This window comes from Drosophila subpulchrella, unplaced genomic scaffold (genome assembly GCF_014743375.2).
Source record: "Drosophila subpulchrella strain 33 F10 #4 breed RU33 unplaced genomic scaffold, RU_Dsub_v1.1 Primary Assembly Seq43, whole genome shotgun sequence".
Classification (NCBI taxonomy): domain Eukaryota; kingdom Metazoa; phylum Arthropoda; class Insecta; order Diptera; family Drosophilidae; genus Drosophila; species Drosophila subpulchrella.
In genome coordinates, this window is record NW_023665646.1 from 1017890 (window position 1) to 1033354 (window position 15465).

A 15465-nucleotide genomic window follows, 5' to 3' on the forward strand; every position below is an offset into this window, starting at 1 on the left:
CCAATAGCTATTCAACTGCACATATTTTCTGACACGTCAGATGTCGCTTATGGAACGGCTGCGTATCTTCGTACAGTCACATCCACCGCCGCAATAGTAAGTAGCCTGCTGTGCGCAAAATCGCGAGTGGCACATTAGCAATACAATCATTGCCCAGACTAGAAGTAACAACAAGCCAAGAAGACTGCAAACAACAAACTAAGCACGTGCTGAGCAATAAGGATCCAGAACAACGGACTATAAACAATCAGGTCCTGAGCCAAATCAAGGCCACTGAAATCAATCATCATGGGTCATTTGACAGGAAAAGCAGCCTGGATTTTACGGCTTGGAAACAATTGTCGACCAGACGCTCATAACGCCGGAACAACGAGCAAGGGCGTTACGACGAATAGTTCGACAGATACAAGGAATAGCTTTCCAGCCTACTACATCTTAATTACAGAAGAACGGTTGTGTGACAGTGTCAGATCCTTACCGGTCATTAGACCCTTTTCTGGACAATACCAAGGTGTTACGAGTGGGAGGACGCCAACAAAATTCAAGTTGCTACCAGCAGCTCATGAAGTAACACGGCTCATATTCGAGAACAAGCATCGGCAGTTCAAGCATTGCGGTTCTCAGGCACTATTGCCAACAATCCACAACAATTCTGGACGATCAAAGGAAAACAACTCGCGTTAACAACAGTACGACGCTGCATTACCTGCTGCCGTGCTAAGCCAAGGTTGTTAAATCAGATCATGAGTCCGTTGCCCACAGATCGGGTACAAATTACAAGACCGTTTAAAATTAGTGGGGTGTATTATTGTGGACCATTCCTTGTGTTTTACAAAATCCTAGGAAAGAAACCCCATAAAGTCTATGTAGCCATCTTTTGTTGTTTTGCCACCAAGGCGGTACATTTAGAAGTTGTATCGGATCTAACCACTCAAACATTTTTGGCTGCACTTAAAAGGTTCAATGGACGGAGAGGAGTCGCAAGGAGAAAACTGAGTTGCGGGTGAGGCTCGAGAAACAATTACGAAAACATGCTCGCAGCTAGGAACAGAGTTCCATTTCATTCTCCCTCGGTACCTCATTTTGGAGGGCTGTAGGAGGCGGCAGTAAAATCAGCAAAACATTTGTTAATCCGCACGGTGTCAACGGTAGATTTGACATATGAAGAGTTAGAAACAGTTGTCATCGACATAGAGGCAATATTAAGCTCACGGCCTCTCACTCCCATTTCTTCCAGACCACGCGATCTTTCTGCATTGACTCCCGGACACTTCTTGATCGGAGGACCACTAACCGCATCTCCCAATATTCATAACAAGGAGGTACCATCTGGGCTAGTAACAAGATAGATACATGTAGACAAGGTCAGACAGGAGCTTTGGAAAAGATGGAGTCACGAGTACCTACAAGAACTATACAGCCGACTAAAATGGACAAGGAAACAAAAGACAGTTGCATTAGGAGACCTGGTGGTGATAAAGGAGGACAATATGACACCGCTGCAGTGACCACTAAAGAGAATAGTAACGGTACATGCAGGAAAGGACGGGGCAATCCGAGTCGTCAACATCTGAACTGCAGCAGAAGAATGCCCGAGAGCAATTCATCGTCTGGCGATCTTAGCACTAGACATTCAAGGGGTACCCGAAGAGGTGAAGGAAAAAGTCAGAACGTCGCCAAGATTATGTACCAACTCATAGTGTTGCTGGCCGTTGCCAACACCGCTCAGGCCGTCCCGTTCATGGCAGAACCTCTAGTAAAGGTGGTTCCATTACTAAATAACACGGGAATATATGTTGAATTAAGTAATAGAATAGCTATGACGTCAGCAGAATGGACAGTCATATCATATTTTGATCTACGGTTATTAGCGCAGGAAATCGCTGCATTTAAGAAGAATATCGAAGAATTATCAACCTGGTGCCTCCGAGGCGGATCTTGTCCGACAATAATTCATGTGCTCGAACAATAGGCCAGCGAGCTATATGATGGTCGATCATCATCGACAACGGAGAGGAGCCCTGAATCTGTTATAAAAATCTCGCCAACGGGCTATTTGGAGTACTAAACTCTCAAAATGCACAGAATATGGAGGACGTCATCCGCAGGATCCAAGCAAAGGAATTGTACAACACGCATCTGCTCAAAAATCAGACTTCGACTTTAGGAAGCACGATAAACGTGATTAGGATCAGTAATGATGAAATGGAACGTAGGATAAGGCACATGGAAAACGTCACAGACCTCGAAAAAACCATAAGGACTGGGAACAAAGCACAAGTGTCGTCAGAGCTAACACAGACAGCCGTCATCAATATTATAACCGGACTAAAAGGGGGTATAGTCAGCACAGCACTAATTTCCGTAAGTCAGCTACGAAAGGAGCTTAAAAACATACAGGCCCATCTTCCCAAGGGGAGATACTCTACACAAGATACTCTGCATGATAGCTATTAGATGATGGTCTCAGAAGTCCAGGAATTGGACGATACCCTGGTATTCCATACTAAGATACCATTAGTTGATGTGTACGACGTATGTCAGTTGACACCGATTCCAGTCGTTAGCCAACCACATGTAATCGTAAAGGAGACGGAGACCAAGTATCTTGCGATAATTATCATCAAGATCGATATTTCGCACTAGCCATGGTGGAGCTGAAACAGTGCACGAAAATGTCAAACGGACCAGTGTTGTGCAACGTAAAACAAACTACGTTAGGTCCAGAGCATGAGCAACTTCAATGCGCTCTGGCAGCCATTCAAGCTGAACAAAAAACCATCTGCAGGCCCGAAAGGATTAACACGACAAGTATATGGTATCCCCTCGATGTTCCAAATTCTTGGGTTCTCGCTACAACGCAAGAGATAACGCTAACCTATGTTTGTGGGGACGAAAGAGGAAAAATACAAGTCCATAATAGTGAGTCCTGACAATGAATGCAGACTGCACTGCGAGGAGTCCAATAATTACGTTACAGGGACGCCCAGCTATAAGGTCAACGATAGAGAAAATACCGGCGACAATTGTTACGCATCCGATCAAGAGACTAATGCAGGTGAGTCGTCAAGACACGACCACGCACAGCAGGACAGGACAAACTAAATCACCTGCAGGGAAAAGTCCATCAACTACAAGAGCAGCAAGAAAGAATCCCCATTGCAACAGATCTCGTAATATTACTGTTATTGCAGCAATTTATGTACTCATGAGAAAGGTTAAGGGTACAAAAATGTTTCACCAAGTGAACGTCGCGGAACAGAGCGTCGCTTCTCCAATACCTATGAGTCAGTAGAAAACGCTCACAACAACAGAATAAAAAAAACAAGGAAGAACGCTATTGTCGAGTACCTCGACTATCAGATACCTGTTACTCAGCTAAAGGGACCAAAGGGAAATGGAGATATGCAAGCAGCAAAGTGAGTTTGAAATGCGCCACCTACGGGCGGTAGACAGATTTAAGCGTTATGGGCGTTAGAGTGGGCGTGGCCAATTTTTTTTTGTATCAATCGATAGCTTTTGACGAGACCAATGCAATTTAGTTAAAATTTTGTATATAGCATGAAAATTGTGGGCGCCACAGGTTTGGGCGGCATGTGGGCGTTAGAGTGGTCGTGGCATATTCGGGTAACAAACTTCCGCTGCGTTTGAAGCTAAGAAATCTAAGTCTGAGATCCCAATTCTCTATCTTTGATAGTTTCCGATATATCCACGTTCATATTTACGATTTTTTGAAGGTTGTGGGCGTTAAAGTGCGCGTGGCAAACTTCTTTTTTGGGTCAATCGATAGGTATTGATAAGACCGATACATTTCAGTTAAAGATTTTATTCTAGCATCAAAACTGTAGGAGCGTGGCACGCTGCTTAAACAAACTTGCGCTGCGTAAGAAGCTCAGGAATCTGCACGCCAAATCTCAATAGCTTAGCTTTTATAGTTTTCGAGATCTCAGCGTTTATCCGGACGGACGGACAGACGGACGGACGGACGGACGGACAGACGGACATGGCTATATCGACTCGGCTAGTGATCCTGATCAAGAATATATATACTTTATGGGGTCGGAAACGCTTCCTTCTGCCTGTTACATACTTTCCGACGAATCTAGTATACCCTCTTACTCTATGAGTAACGGGTTTAATAATAATAAAAAAAATCTATTTTTAGTATATATAAAAAAAAGGTGGACGTGGTTATTACTCGTGGCTCTAATCACTATCTTCAAGGGATCAGCATTCGGCACTAGAGGACCACGCAGGGTAACAGCAAGCTCAGCCAACCGAACAACAGCAAAACGATCTTGAGGAAGAAGGACGTGGAGCTCGGGTGGACCGTTACTGGCGGATTTGGAGGATAACGCAGGCCATCTATAATAGGACCACGCGGAGTACGGATCAAGACTGTACGGTTTTGACGACGTACATAAAACCTGGGGATATTATCCAGTAAGAACCAACAGTTTGGAACACGAGTAGAACGCATCGAACCGTCAAGGTCCAGAATGATTTCGTATTGACCAGCAAGCACCATTGCGACGAACTGAGACCCGACGCGCAGAACACTGCAGTTTTATAGATGATTAACGAAACCTCAGCAAAAATATATACATATACTTAATGGTTAACTAAGCAAATTTATTAAGTATTTAGTGCAGATAAAGGCAGATTCAACATTGCATTCAACACCGGAATGTGAATCATCGTTCCAGGATGACACATCAGTACGTAAAACTGGGGGGGGGGGGGGGGGGGGGGGGGGGGGTTGGAGAATGTTCGTAACCAAGGTTACTCGGCTCTGTCTAGCAAGGTGGCGCAACACGAGTCAACTGTAACTCAACACCAACATCTCATTAAGAATTAAGCTTCCTGGACAACATGCCGACTGGAAGCGGGCCTCCGAAGGCCCCCAGACAGACTTCGGGCAACATCAAGATCACAGCAGGAGACCAAGTCAAAGGAGACTCCGCAATTGTCACGGTCATCGGACAGTTGCAGAGAAGATGCAACGAATTGAAATCATCATTAACATTAGCCTTGAACGCCCCAACCGTCACCCCAGCCCTACAAAGGCACCTGGATCTCCATTGGGCGTTACTGAGACAAGCCCACGCCGAATTGGATAGCACACCTGTGGCCGCAGCTCTGGCAGAAGCAGAGGTAGTCCACTTGCACACATTATATGAATATGAATATGAAATGAACCTGCTTCGAGAAAACGACGCGCCAGAGAGCCTAAACTTGGCACTTCCGCCAATTAGCATTCCGGAGTTCAATGGCGATTATCTAGACTAACCACGGTTCAATGATCTCCTCTTAGAGTTAGAACATAATAAGCCATATTCGGCCAGTCAAATACTACATATTCTACAGAGCTCGCTTCGCGGTAAAGCGAGGAACACCTTGACAGACACAGCCTTCTCACAGGGTGGCTATGACGACACCTGGTTGCGATTGAAGCCCAGGTACCAGAACGGTAAGGTACTAGTATTCGCCGCCATAACAAAAATGGTTGACTATAAGCCCATAGACGGCCCTTCGCGCCAACTCAGGGCCTTACATGACACGTTTAAAAATTCAATGAGTACTCTAAAAAATCTGGAAGTCTGCACAAAGGGCTGCGATCCAATCAAAGGGTTTTTAGTGCGTCGGATACTGGACCAGTATACGCTAGCCGCTCTCGAAGTTTCGTTGCTGGAAAGTATTTTAGCTTTTTTAGAACGGCGCTCCGGTATGTTGGAAACATTGGATGCTCAACCAATGGCACATACAAAATAATTGGTATCACGAGACAACAATTGTAAAATTTGCAATACGGGCTCACACCGTCTGTTATCCTGCAACATGTTTCGAAGAATGGATCCGGATAACCGTCGGAAGGCAATAACGAAGATTGCACGCTGCGCCAACTGGCTGTCAGCCTACCAAAAGTCAAACAGTTGCCCTTCTTCACTAACCTGTCGACTTTGCCGTCAACGGCACCATTCCTTGTTGCACAAACATCCTGAACCTACGGCTCAGGTTGTTGCCATCGCTACCCAAGGCCAGCCATTGCAAGCGATTGTTGCTTCAGATCCAAGTCAGCAAACCCCAATGGTGAACAAGGTGTCTGCGTTGTCCGTCGACACTGCCAATCGCTACTGCCACTGTGGCATTACAAGGACAAAACACGCAACGAGAAAATTGTCGCACAATAATCGACCCTGGCTCTCAGCTGAATCTCATATCCAGAAGGATGGCAGATCAACTTGCGCTCTTCACCACCAGTACATCGCTAAGTATTCACAGAGTTGGAAAACAGGTGCAGGGATCCTAGTCAAAACCAGGGGAGGATCCGGTACCAGCCCTGAAAAAATTTTGGATGCTATGTACGTTTAACACCGAGGTACCGGCAATGACAGTCCAAGAGAGACTTTGTGAAGAACATTTCTTATCAAACGTCAGATTCTGCCCGGATCAACGGCTAATGGTGAAGTTGTCCCAGGGTGCTGGGAACAACATTAGCTTTGGCTCAACGGAGGCTTTCCGGTCTAGAACGTGAATTAAAACGGGATCCGGCAACGCTAGAAGGATACGTGAACTTTATGGATGAGTTTGAACGGTTGAATCACATGACGGAGATACAACTTTCCAGTGTACCAAGGAATCATTATTTCATTCCCCACCATTGCGTCCTAAAACCAGACAGCTCCACCAATAAATTGAGAGTGGTCTTTGACGCTTCGGCTCCTAGCTTGACAGGAAAGAACCTTAACAATATCCTAAGGGTAGGGCCGACAGTTCAGAGTGATCTGTTATCAATTTTGTTACGGTTCCGAACTCACCGGCTCGTGTTCACAGCAGACGTGGAGAAAAAGTATGGACAGATCTGGGTTCATCCTGAAGACAAAGGCTATTAACTCATATTATGGCGAAGAAACCCACTAGAAAAAATGCCTTATTTTCAATTAAACTCAGTCACATACGGGACTGCATGTGCACCTTACTTAGCAACAAAATGTTTAACACATTTTGCACAGGTAGCGCCGGCGAGCCAGCAACTAGGCCCACACGCCATTCAACAAAACTTCTATGTTGACGATTGTTTATCCGGAGCCGACACACTGGAGGATGCGATTAAGCAACGAGATCAGATTTGCACAATTCTAGGGTCGGCAAAACTAAGGTTGAGAAGTGGTGCTCAAACCACACCGAGTTGCTTAAGGATATTCCAAAGGACGACCAGGCGTTGGACCTTGATTTCAGCAAGTTCTCGCATGCAACTAAAAAAACACTAGAGATAATCTGGAATCCTTAGGAAGATAAACTCCAATGACGCGTGACACCATACGAATAAGGAACGGTCACAAAACGAGTTGCGTGCTCTGAACTGGCCAAGATATTTGATCCACTGGTGCTACTATGCCCTAAAACTACAACAGCGAAAATATTTGTGCAATGACTGTGGCACAAATCATTAGGCTGGGATACTGAGTTGGACAAGGAAGACACAACTCAATGGCAAGCCTTTCGAAATGATAATCAGATATTGGCTACCATTGAGCTCGCCAGATGTCCTCTTCCACCGGCAGCACCAATAGCTATTCAACTGCACATATTTAGTAACGCGTCAGATGTCGCTTATGAAACGGCTGCGTATCTTCGTACAGTCACATCCACCGGTGCAATAGTAAGTAGCCTGCCGTGCGCAAAATCGCGAGTGGCACATTAGCAAAACAATCATCGCCCAGACTTGAAGAAGAAGACTGAGCTAGCAGAAAGGATCCAAGGGGATCTAGGGAAAAGGATAGATAACGTGCAATATTGGTCGGACACGACAATAGTTTTAGCATGGATAAACGCAACAGCGAAATCGTTTCACACGTTCGTGGCAAACCGAATTGCTCAGATTCACGAACTAACAAATCCGGAGCAATGGGCACATCGAAGGACAACCCAATAGGGTGTTCACCAACACAGCTTAAACGAAAGGTGTTGTGACTTAATGGTCCGCCATTTTTGACAACAAGCCAAGAAGACTGGAAACAACAAACTAAGCACGTGCTGAGCAAGAAGGATCCAGAACAACGGACTATAAACAATAAGGTCCTGAGCCAAATCAAGGTCACTGAGTGGACCACTGAAATCAATCACCATGGGTCATTTGACACGTTGGTAGCAATAACAGCCTGGACTTGGAAACAATTGTCGACCAGAGGCTCAGAGAGAATCAGGACTAATAACGCCGGAACAACGAGCAAGGGCGTTACGACGAATAGTTCGACAGATACAAGGAATAGCTTCCAGCCTACTATAAGTCAATTACAGGATAACGGTTGTGTGACAGTGTCAGATCCTTACCGGTCATTATACCCTTTTCTGGACAATACCAAGGTGCTACGAGTGGGAGGACGCCAACAAAATTCAAGTCTAGCATTCGATGAAAAACATCCGATGTTGCTACCAGCAGCTCATGAAGTAACACGGCTCATATTCGAGAACAAGCATCGGCAGTTTAAGCATTGCGGTCCTCAGGCACTATTGGCAAACACTCCACAACAATTCTGGACGATCAAAGGAAAACAACTCGCGTTAACAACAGTATGACGATGCATTTCTTGCTACCAAGCTCGGCCAAGGTTGTTAAATCAGATCATGAGTCCGTTGCCCACAGATCGGGTACAAATTACAAGACCGTTCAACATAAGTGGGCAGGATTATTGCAGACCATTCCTTGTGCATTACAAAATCCGAGGAAAGAAACCCCATAAAGTCTATTTAGCCATCTTTTGTTGTTTTGCCACCAAGGCGGTACATTTAGAAGTTGTATCGGATCTAACCACTCAAGCATTTTTGGCAGCCCTTAAAAGGTTCAATGGACGGAGAGGAGTCGCAAGGAGAAAACCGAGTTGCGGATGAGGTGTTGTGTTTCCCCTTTATTGTTTCTTCTTTGTAATATTTTAATTAAAAAGATTTGTAATTTGTTTCAAACTGCCATTTTGATATAGTTGCCATGGGCAGATGTTTATTCAGTAATTGTCATGTTGAGAATGAATTGGCAGCGGCCGTCATATATATCGAAGAATATGCTCTCAATTGTATTTGTGCTGGTAGCACTGAGAGCGCGAGAGAAGTTCTACATGCATGCTTTGTATGTGTCTGCACTCAGGCCATGGGAATATGCTGACACTAGCACTTCCCATAAGTTGGGCTCTGAGGCGCATTCATATTACGGCTGGCCGCAAAAGTTTAGCGACCGGCACTTTTGTATTTGTTTAAGTACACTGTAACACAATGTTGGTGTCGGTACAGTGGGTACTCGCTACAATGATACATGCATACTACATCTCCCTCCTTTTGAAAAATAACGTAATACTATGAAGTTATTTTCTTACTATATGTGTATGAAATATAAATGAACATATTGTTTTATAATAATATATATACATATATATATATATATATATATTTTTTTTTTTTTATGTGTTATTTATTTAATTTATTTTTTTTTTTTTTCGATTCAATAAGTATTATATATATTTAAGAATTTTTTTTTTTGTATTATATTTCCATTATAATTATGGTTCTTAATTTATGTATGGCTATACGTGATATATTTATAAGAGAATTAAAGTGATTATGAAATAAAAATTTTTAATCTATCCTTATGTACTGTTTGTTTTTTATTTTTGTTATTTGAAATTACTATGTTATCATTTTCTTCTATACTTTCAATCTTATAAGGTCCAGTATATTTGAAGTCTAGCTTATGCCCTGTTTCATTTTTCAATAAAACCTGATCTCCTATTTTTAAATTAAAATCTAAGGTATTTTTGTCATATCTAATTTTTTGTTTCTTTTTATGAGATTCTAGCATTAATCTAGCTCTCTTAAATGCTTGTTCTAGTCGAAACTTAGATTCTTTTGCGTAGTCATCCACATTATATAGAGGTTTTATTTTATCTATGCTATTAAAATGTTGAGGTAAATTTGGAGTTTTACCAAAAACTAACTCATATGGACAGTAGTCATGTGCCATAGATGGTGTTGTGTTGAAATAATATACGAAGTACTGGAGCCATACATCCCAATCTGTTTTATCAACTGAGATGTATGAGCGGATGAACTCATTAAATGTTCTGTGGCTTCGCTCCACGGTTCCTACAGTTTGGTGATGGTGTGCGGTAGAAGTTATGTTTTTGATATTTAAACTTTTACATAACTCTTCAATTATCGAATTTTTATATTCTGTTCCCATGTCCGTTATGAACGTCTTCATTGGACCGTAGGTTAGAATAAAATCTTCGAATATAGCTTTTGCTACTGTTTTTGCACTTTTGTTTTGGATTGGTATTGCCACAAGGTATTTAGTTAAATCGCAGATTAGGGTTACTGCATATTCGTTTCCTTGTTCAGATTTGATAGTGGACCAATCGTATCCACAATTGCCCTGTCAAAAGCCATTTGTGGCGTTTTAGTTATGGTCAATGGTGTTTTTGTATGTTTGGTTGTTTTGGATTTTTGGCATTTTGGGCATTTTCTTATATAATTTGTTATAAATCGGGTCATATTTTTTCAATAATAATGCCTTTTTATCTTTGCTAATGTTCTAGCTATGCCTGTATGACCTCCTTGAATTGGATCGTCATGGAATGTAAACAGTAATGCTTCTTTCTCTTTATCATTATTTGATAATAGGGTCACCGGCTTGAGTAGCGCTACTTTTAGAGATTGTAATGTTTTATTGCCCATTATTTTAAAAGATTCTATTGATTCAGTGTCAAAGATCTTTTCGCTCGGTGCCACTTTGAGTTTGCTGATATTAAGTATACCGGTTTCTTTTTCAAGCCTTTGAAAGAACTGACCTAAGTCGAGAATTCCACAGGTGTGACATATCGCTAACATCAATTCTTGTTATAACTTTTTTTCCATGCCTTAGTAAACATAGTGAATCTGTTATTCGCAAGGTCACTACTTTTCGTACCTCGCCATTTACAATGACTTCGTATACGTTGGGCTGAGAAGCTTTATTTAGAGTTTGCCTAGGCAAATATATATATTTTCTTTTTCTTTTCCTGCGCAGGAATTTTTCTGTTTACTTTGGTTTCTGGTAGTGACTGTCAGAATTTTATTATTCGTTTGAATATTCTTTAAATCCGTTATGGTTATTCTTGAAAGCGCGTCGGCTATATGATTGTCTTTTCCCTTAAGATATTCCACAGTAAAATCATATTCTTCTAAGTCTAATCTCATTCGCGTCAGTTTTGAGCTCGGGTTTGTCATCGAAAATAAGTAGGTTAATGGCCTATGGTCTGTCTTGACTGTGAAATGTCTTCCATAAATGTATGGTCTAAAATGAATTATCGCCCAGTGGATAGCTGCTAATTCCTGTACAACTGTATTTTTGTTGCTTTCTCCTTTAGTAAATGATCTTGATGCATAGGCTACTGGTAACTGTGTGTTATTGTAATCTTGAGTAAGAACAGCTCCACACGCTTGTTTGCTTGCATCTGTTGTTTTACAACATTCTTTATTAAGATCTGGGTATTGTAGAAGTGTAGGTTTTATCAATTAAATTTTAAGGTGTTCGAATGCGTTTTGACATTCATCTGTCCATTCGAATTTAACATTCTTTTTACATAATCTAGTTATGTGTAGTGAGTAATCGGAAAAATTTTTAATAAAACGTCTGTAGTAATTGCAAAATGCAACGAATCTTCTAGCGCTGTCTGCGTCCGTTGGGACTGGGTATTTTTTTATTACATCGTATTTTTTATTATCTGGCAAAATACCTTTGTCAGTACACATGTGTCCAAGGAAGGTCACTTCGTGTCTGAAAAATGTGTACTTTTCTGGGTGCAATTTAAGGTTGTGCTTCCTACATAAGTCAAAAACGTTTGTAAGATTTTTAATTATATGTTTTTCTGAACAACCGATGACAATTAGGTCATCCATATACAAGAATGCCTGTGAAGGTTCGATACCTGAAAATGCAATTGTCATCATTCTTTGGAAAGAATTTGGCGCTATTTTAAAACCATAAGGTAATCGCGTGAAGCGAAAGGAGCCCTTGCTCGTGGAGAAGGATGTTATATTTCTAGACGTTTCTTCGAGTTCTATTTGATGAAATCCTGACGTTAAATCTAAACATGAAAAGTATTTAGCTCTACCTAATTGGTCAAGAATATCTTCTATTCTTTGTAGTGGAAATTTATCTGATAAAATTTTTTTGTTAATTTGGCGGTAATCAATTACTAAACGCCATCTTTTAGTATCACAATTTGGTAATGATTTTTTTCGGACGATTAGTAATGGACTGTTGTATTCAGAAACTGAAGGTTCTACTATTTTGTCTTTAATTAATTTGTCTACTTGTTTTTCTACTTCGTCTTTTTGACTGTGGGGAATTCTATAATTCTTTATGTATACAGGTTCATCGTCTTTCATTCTTATTTTTTGTTTGTAGAAATTATTAGTTGATATTGATTCGGATTCTTTTCCGAATATATCTGTGTATTTTGTGCATAATTCGTTAAGAATTTCCTTGAACTGAGGTGGAAAATTTTTGTTCAATTTCTCTATAATTTCTTCTTTGTTTGCATTTTTATTATATTTAACTATGTCGTAATCATTTAATGGTTCAACTTTCAGTGTATTTAATTGAATGATTGCAGTTTTATTAGTTGTATTCAAAATTCGGACAAAAGTGTTTTTAGAATCTCCAATGGAATTTCCAATGAATACTCCATTTTGGATTTCTTGGTTTGGTATTAATATATACCTGGTTGCTGAATTTATAGCAATTTTTCGGACTACTTCGGATCTTGCTGGTAGAATTGTCAAATTATTTTCTAGTGTATGATTTATTGGAATATGTATCGGATTAAAGAGGTTATCTGGTCTTAGTATGAGCCAATCGTTTTCTGGTTTTAAATCTATTTGACAATTGTATTTTTTCATAAAATCTACGCCTATGACTCCATCACATGGAATAGGAAAATTTGATGTTGTTTTTAGGCGGCCATGCTCACAATTTTTAACCATTGTGGTAATGGCTTCTTTTGTGCTGAATTTGTCAGCGTGTTCGGCTGTTAGGCCTTCGTCAATGTACGAAGCTTCAAGGAGCTTTCGTAAGTTGTCTATTTCTGAAGTAAATTTCTCGGCTGTTTTGCCTTTCTGGCTTGTTTTCGCCATTTTCGCTTTGACTACGTCGGATGTTTCGCCGACTATAGTGTCTTGCAATTTCTTTATTATTGAATTTATTGATGTTTCGTTCTGTACTTTGTATAGTGTAGATCCTATTATTTTTGATTTAATGACTTCTACAGCTAAATCTTCGAATGTGCCTTTAGTCAAGTTAACCAACTTTAAGGCTGTTATGAATCTTTGAAGATGTATCTTTTGGCCGTTAAATTCCGGGATGGCATTCGAGATATCTTTTATATAAGCCCTTTGGGCTGCTTGATCTGCCATTATGTTTTCTTTTGTGTCTGGCACGCTTACATCTGATTCTATATCTTCTTCTTCTTCTGCTTCTGTTACTGTTATAACTGCAGGAATTGTTAGATCGTGTAGATCTTTTTCTTTTATTTCGATTCCTTCGCTCGAATCGGAATCTTCATTTTCTGTTAGGTCTATGTCTTGATCTATCGTCAAAGGTGTATTTAAAATTGTCGGTATCGATATATTTAAATTATACCTATCTTTAACAGTTATTAGATTTGTTCGTAATTTGATCAATAATTTAGATAATATTGACCAATTCGTTTTATTTATCGCTGCCCTATTTTCATGTACTAAAGTTCTTGCAGTATTGAAAGAATCTACAAGAATTTTTGCATGTTTATTAATAGTGTCTTTATGTATTGGCCTATTTTGGATTATAAATTTGTAAGACTTGTCAAATGTGTCCTTTAATTTTCGTATTTGGGTAGTTAATTGCTCCCATTCCATAAGGACTTATTATATTTTTTTTGTGTATTAGTTGCGCATAATTTTTAGCACATTTATATGTCCTAGCACTGGGTGTATGTCTACTTCCGAAAATACTTTAAAGTTTCTTACTGTAGACAGTACTATTGCTTTTTGCGTACCGTTGCAATGAATAAGCGGGGAAAAAGCTAGGTCGTACCTATTCATATACTCTTCTTCAAAATCTGATATTGATAGAGGCTCTGTTCTGTTTCTAAGTATGGCTAATACCATATCAAAAGTTGGTTGATTGGCTTGAATAATTCTTATGCAATTTGTGGTCTTTATATTGTTTGTTAATATATTTTATTATTATTTTATTTCAAAATTTTAATTTTCTTATTTTGGTATTTCGTTGCATACATTTACAAATTTGGATTTTAATTTTTGTTTTGAAACATATTTTTATAATAATTGTTTGTGCTCTGTTAATTTAAATCTTATCCAGATCGTTGGCCTGGCTTCTATTTATTGCTCTTTTTGATACACACTTATTGTGGTATACATATGCTTTATACAAAATGTATGCACTCATTATAAAAACAATTATTGATAATAATATGTTTGTTAAATCGCTATCAATAGTTTTTGATTCGATTTTATTAATTACGTTGGCAGTGGAGTCCACTGTTTTAGTTTCAATTAAACCCATTTTGGGTATTATTTCTGTAACGCATTCAAAATCTGTCTGGGATATTGCGTTACTTTTCATAAAAAAAATGTTCATTCATATTTATATATTCTATTTTTATATCTTTTAATTTTTCTTATGACAAGTATACTCACAAGCTGTATTTTCGAAAGGCCCTTTACAATCTGCAGGGCACTTTGGTTTTCTAGCCTCTTTCATGTCATTTTTATTTTTGTAGGCATCTAATTCCCTATACGTGTTCTCTAATTCTTTCTTAGTTTCTACATTTTCATCCCAGGGTACTGGGGTAGATTTACCAGCATATAGCCTATTTAATTCTTTTATTTTAAAATTCAGGAAGTTCTTCTGACCTCCTCTCCTTTTTCTCTTATTATTTATTTTTGTCTTAGGCATTTATGTCTATTTAATTAATTAATTAAACTTTTTTTTTAAATTTTCTGATATACATGTATAAAATTTGACATGTATCCCTACCTAGGTAAAAAAAAATTAAGACCCGCAGCTAGAAACTACCTGGTCTGTACAATTGTTGTTAAATATAATGTTTTGCATCGCAGATGCATATAAAAATAATAAAAAAAAATTTAAGATGTGTGCTCTTGGAAGCGCTGTCGGTTCACTTCTCCAGGGTCCGGCTTGGAGCGCCGAACGGGGCCGGTGCTGGCTGCACAGGATTCGCCTTCTCCAATGTAAGTTCGGTGGTGTAGGTCTTCGTTTATACTTGTGTGTTTTCCATAGTAGGCGTAGGAGGATTTGCCATTCCTCCCACACTTCTTATCCTTTTTGTAGTCCTTGACCTATGGTTTTAGGTGGCGCCGGTGCTGGTCCTCGCACAAGCGGTAATTTAGTTTTTATTTTGCGTTGATTGG